Below are 6,028 nucleotides of genomic sequence, written 5' to 3'. Positions count from 1 at the left end.
CTCGTTCCCTCCCACCCTTCCGACTTCAAAGGAACGCCGCTCCCCCGCACCCCCCGCCACGCAATGCAGAGAGCTTGTTAAGCAGTGCGGCACACCTCACTTACTCTAATGTTTTTTTTTAATCCGCGCAATTCTGACCCCCCCACCCCCCCCCCCCCCCCCCCCCCCCCACTCCCCGCCACAGCAATGCTGAGAGCTTGTTGAGGTTAGAACAGTTCAGTGGTATGACAGACCTGAATATTGTTAACATATTAAAGGCTCTGACATGGGGGCATATTTTATTAGAGGCTTGCATCACGTTTGCACCACGCAGCATGGTATATGGGTGATGCAAAACTCTAAATCAGACTTTTAAAGCCACTTTGCGTGGCTCCGAGTGGCTAAAAATCTGGAGTAATGCAGCACAAATCACTGCGTTGCCTTACTGTGCCATGTGAAGGCGTTTGCTGGTTGTTGCATGGGTGTGCCCGCGCAACTCCCATGGTTATTGACGCATTCCCAGATTTACCAGTACTGGTAAACCTGGGAATGCACCAAAAATCATGCCGTCCAAGGGGATGTGTAATGAGGAGAAATATCTCTACTTCTCGTTTCTTCCGTTTTCTATGTGTGCTGCATTATGTAGCACACATAGAAAGATAAATGTGCCTCTGAGGATTATATTTGTGCCGTAAGGTGCCGCTTCCTGCACAAAAATAATCCTGAATGCAACACAGGACCCTTGCACTATGGTGCAAGGGTGCCTGCCTTGGCACTAAGCTGCCAAAGGGCGCCAGTGCAGGGGAAAGGACAGAAAGGCACAGTATTGCCTTAAATACAACCCATTCCTGTCATTTTCCTGTCATGTAGAGCACCGCAGCATGATGACTTGCTGTTCTGCACTGCATCACTTTCTGATAAATGAGCCCTTTGGTACATACTCTCTACTTACAGTTTTCCTTGCTTACCCCTATTGGGTGATGCTGTACATATGCAGGGCCCGGAAATACTTGTCTCAAAATTGTATCAGATGCCCTGGTTAGGTACATATCTGCTGTCGCTAACAGAAGTAGGTGGAACAGCTTAGCCATGATGTGATATATGACGAGGACTGGCAGTACATTTCTTAAACTGATAAGAACAGATACTACACTTGATCTTAGCCAAAAGGCCGAGAAGCGATAACTGGCAGTACATTTCTGAAGAGGCCAAACGTATACCTTCCGATTGCAGACACAAATACTGCAGTTCAGAATTTTACAATAAGTTTTGCAGAGGGCATACATTCTGAAGTTAACCTACCTGGAATATTCTGGGAGACCTGTGCACCAGAGAGGGTCTCTAAGGGCTGCAGCATGTATTGTGCCACACTCAGAGAGCCATAACCTAACACATAGCCATTGCAGACTGTGTGTTTTTATGCAGACAAAACTTTAGAGTCGACATGGCACACATTCCCTGTATGCCATGCTTACAAACACTGCATGCGGCATAGGTAAGTCACCCCTCTAGCAGGCGCACAGCCCTAAGGCAGGGTGCACTATCTGGAGAAGTGTGGCTCAATGGTTAGAGCAGCAGACCCTGATGCAGAGGTCTGGCCCGGGACCACGGTTCAATTCCCGCCTCAGCGAGTCTTGGGCTCAATTTCCTCGGACCTAATAATTCTCGCATCGGTGCCTATTCTAATCATGGGTCCCACTCTGCAACTCTGGGCAACAGCTTGCTTAATCGCCGCAGCGCTGGGATGCCTAGCTTCACCTTGGGAGTGCCCAGGAGTGGACATTTCATATGGAAAAGCCAGGAAGGATTCCACAGCGGTATGCGTTACAGCGCCAGGACACCCCAGTTGGGGTATTAGTGTCCTTTACAAGTACAAATTACATTTACTATACCACAGGCGAGGGCAAAGCTGCTTGAGCAATGTGCCCCTACACCGATCCCCCCGGATTGAGGCATGGATTAGCAAATTTAGCGGCACAAATATAGAAATTTAGCGGCAATTTTGCGGCATTTTATGAGGCCATTTTTTCTACAACAAACACAGATATCTTCGTTTTTTTAGTTATTTAACAACATGAAGCTCTCCTGCTGCGGTGGGTGAAGGCTCACATCTACGGTAGGTTTCATGTCTGGCTGCCGCTAGCGTTTCCATGACCATTAAATGACATCACTCGGGTCGGAGGCTAAAGATAGCTCGCCATTCACGAAACGAGAGGCTACGTGTGTGTCTGGCCATCACGTGTGGATCAATCCCTCCCCCCTCAGCTCCCACCCGTCTCCCACCATGCCCAGAAGTGCAGTCCCTGAGGGAGGTGCAAGTCTGCAGGGAAACAGTCTCCAGCTGATGGAAGTTTAGAATGGGCGACAGGTGGCACGTGGTCTCGATGTTGCCCCTCCTTACTTTCTAGGCATTATTGTTTCAGATAGCATTTTGTTCTTTACTGCGGAAAACTGCTCTACTTGGTAGAAAAAACATTTTCCAGTGTTACTTTATAGAACCAACACGTTCCTTCATTTGGTAAAACCTACATACAGGCTATTTCCGTAGTTGAGTCTTGAGGTTATCAAGGCCTGGGTCTCCTGTTTTCTAGCCTGAGAGGAGAGGTAAGAATGTTCTAAGGACACGAAGGATGGCAAAGCCCATGCCCACCACAGAATTGATTTGAGTGTGAAATGATAGTTGCTTGTTGAATTTAAAGCCCAGGGGGCAGATTTATGATGACTGGCGCATCCCTGCAAATCAGCAGAGATGTGCCAGATCGGATGTGTCATGCAAGTTTACCCATGCGCCACCACAGACGCGCCGCATTTACAATGCAGCGCATCATGGCGCAAGGATAAACAGATGCATGACGCATCTCCTGTCAGAAGGGTGGCGCATTGCTGGAGTCGTGTCGCAAACGCAACGCAACTCCAGCATTGCTCGTGGCCTGCCCAATTACATTCACTCAGCCACTTTTAGGAGGCGTTCCTGTGCCGGAACGCCCCCCCCCCCCCTTCGCGCCGGAACGCCTACATGTGGCGCAGGGCTTTACAACGTGATGCATCTCCCAGGTGCGTCACGTTGTAAATACCCCGCAGCATGGCGATGTCTTTGCGCCACGGCTGTGTCACAAAAGTGACGCAACGGCAGCGTAAAAGAGGCACAAGTGGCTTGTAAATTGCGATTCTCCTATTATCATGCCTAGAGAATCTAGATTTCATTAAAGACACGGAGGCTCACATTATGCAATGACTTTTAATTGCAGATCCAAGCCAGTCGCATCACAATATAAAGGTTCCAATAAGAACACTGAGATAAAGTAAGACATTACACATAGCAATCATCAGCCTCTTTTAAATTCGGCGAAAGTAGATCCAGTAGATTCCAGAAGATTCGAAGTGAATGGAAGCAAAATTGAAGAAGAAGAAGACAGCCAATCGACCTCCTGATGATGACACGTCAAAAGTAGATTAAGTAGAAGGGTTATCTGAAAGAAAGAGGACAATAAAATTGTATCCTAAAAACAAAGGAATCCAACTCATATCCAGATGAACAATTGAACAATAAATAATAAACATTTTGAAATACATAACATCAAGATGATAAATAACATCATGTTAAGTAATACCCAATACCATGGGAAGGGTTGGGTGGGATAATGTGAGCCTCCGTGTCTTTAATGAAATCTAGATTCTCTAGGCATGATAATAGGAGAATCGCAATTTCATTACAAGAACGGAGGCTACATTATGCATGTTGGTAGCCCTGTAAAACTACATTAGACATGTGTTCAATTGGTTTACAATAATGTCTTGCGAAGGTACTTGCATTAGACCAGTCAGCAGCTTTAAGGATACCATCCAACTTACCTCCGGACCAAAGAGACTTACTTGCCATGGCACCTCTAAGAGAATGAGCTTGACATTTGGAAATATCAATACCAGCTAAAGACATAGCAGGCTTAACCCATCTGGCAATAGAAGTGGAGGAAATAGCCTTATGAAGCTTAACGAAGGAAATGAGAAGTTGATTCTCATTAAGCGGTCGAAGATTAGACATTGTCATATCATACGCTTTCATACATTCGACTACACAAAGTTTCGGAGAAGGATCAAAACGAGGATAGAAGATTGAATCAGACATGGTCTTGGTTCTTCTATAGACCTCAAATTTAACTCCAAATACATTATATGACCTATTGGAAATCTCCAGAGCTTTAACATCAGAAACTCTACGACAGGAGATAAGGCAAAGAAGAGTTGCGAGTTTAAAAGAAATAAACTTTCTGCTTAAAAATGAATTATCTGGCCAGGAAGTGAAGAGATCTAGAATCAAATTCACATCCCAGAGAGTATCATATTTCGGCCTTGGGGGTCTCTTTAGACGAATGCTCTTCATTACCCTACAAACAATCACATTTTGACCAGCAGAGATTGCCGATCTATAACAGTTGATTGATCTATAACTCAATCCCTTGTCGAAGAGTTCAGCGAGGAAATTCACTATATCAACGATAGGTGCTTGAGTGGGATCCAAATCCCTCTCCATGCACCAACGAAGCCAGCATTTCCAGATATTGTTGTATCTGTAGTGAGTTCTCGGTGCCCATGACTCTCTGAGGAGAGTAGAAGCTGATGACGAAAGTCCTGAGACTTCGTTAGATCGCCTGACACTTTCCAGGCAAGAAGGTTCAAACTCCCTGATAGGGTCATTAGGTGAGGATCTCCGTTTACATCCGTAAGGAGATCTTTCAGGGAAGGAATGAGAAATGGAATTTCGAAGGTCAGTTCCAGAACAGTGGGGAACCACGCCTGTGATGGCCAGAAGGGAGTTATTAGGACTAGAGAGCATCGGTCCTGCCTCACTCTCTGCAAGACTCTCTGGATCATTGCGAATGGGGGAAAGGCATAAGCATTGATCCCTCACCAGGGTTGGAGAAATGCGTTCACTGCCTGTGCGCCGGGATCCGGCATCCAGCTGAAGTAACGCTCTAGTTGAGAGGTGAGACGGGTCGCAAATAGGTCTATTTCGAATGGACCCCAATAAGAATTTAGTGAGTCGAAGACAGCAACGTTCAGATTCCAATCGCTGTAGTCCGAAAGGAATCTGGAATTCCAATCCGCAGAAACGTTCGACTTCCCTGGGTAGTATTCCGCTGTGAGGGCAATTTTGTGTTCTAAACAGAACATCCAGAGTTTCCTTGCTAGGTTCGAAAGGTCAACAGACTTCGTACTTCCTAACCGATTGATGTAGGCCACTGCCGAAACATTGTCCATTTTCAGAACAACCGATCTCCCTTGAATGGAGTGTTTGAAACTCATAAGGGCGTATAGACCAGCAGTAAGTTCTAGGAAATTGATGTGGTGAGATGACTCTTCCTGAGAGTATTCTGGTCTAGGAAACAAGCACGCCAACCATGAAGGGAAACGTCTGATTCCAGCACAAAGTCCGGTTCTGACCCGAAAATTGCTTTCCCATTCCAAGCTTCCAGGTTTTCTTACCACCAGTTCAGTTCTGTTTTGGCCTCCAAATCTAGGGTGATTCGATCTTCGTACCAAAGACCAGACCTCAACGCCCTTCCTTTTATCCTTTGTATGGCCTGGTAATTCAGAGGGCCTGGGAAGATCGCCTGAATGGAAGAAGATAAGAGGCCTAGAAGTCTTGCCAGTTCCCTTAAAGGGATGTCTTCCTGTCTTAAAACATGACTAATCTCTTTCTTGATCTTCGAGATTTTTGAAGGAGGTAAAAGGAGAAGACACTTGGAAGTGTTTAGAGTGAAACCCAAAAACTCCAGAGATTTGGAGGGGGTTAGAATAGACTTCTCTTTGTTGACTATGAAGCTTCTCTTAGGAAGGAAGCTACTGCTCTCATTACCTTGGTAAAACACCAAGGGGCGGACGAAAGCCCGAAGGGGAGAGCAACTGTTGGTAAGGTTGATGTATTTCCGCCATAGGGATAGTGAAGTAGGCGTCTTTCAAATCTAGTTTGACTAACCAGTCTTCTTTTTGAAGAAGGTCTCTTAGGAGATGTATTCCTTCCATTTTGAAATGCCTGTAAACGAGAAAT

At 45.9% G+C, this 6,028-nt stretch overlaps 1 pseudogene; it reads right to left on the bottom strand.

The window, feature by feature from the left end:
• Nucleotides 1–951: 951 nt before the first annotated feature.
• LOC147701063 (U2 spliceosomal RNA) lies at nt 952–1,162 on the bottom strand (annotated as a pseudogene).
• Nucleotides 1,163–6,028: the final 4,866 nt, after the last annotated feature.

Source organism: Lissotriton vulgaris, chromosome 7 (assembly GCF_964263255.1).
Source record: "Lissotriton vulgaris chromosome 7, aLisVul1.2, whole genome shotgun sequence".
NCBI lineage: Eukaryota > Metazoa > Chordata > Amphibia > Caudata > Salamandridae > Lissotriton > Lissotriton vulgaris.
The sequence above is the reverse complement of the archived record's forward strand: the minus strand, read 5'-3'. Positions and strand labels throughout refer to the sequence as shown.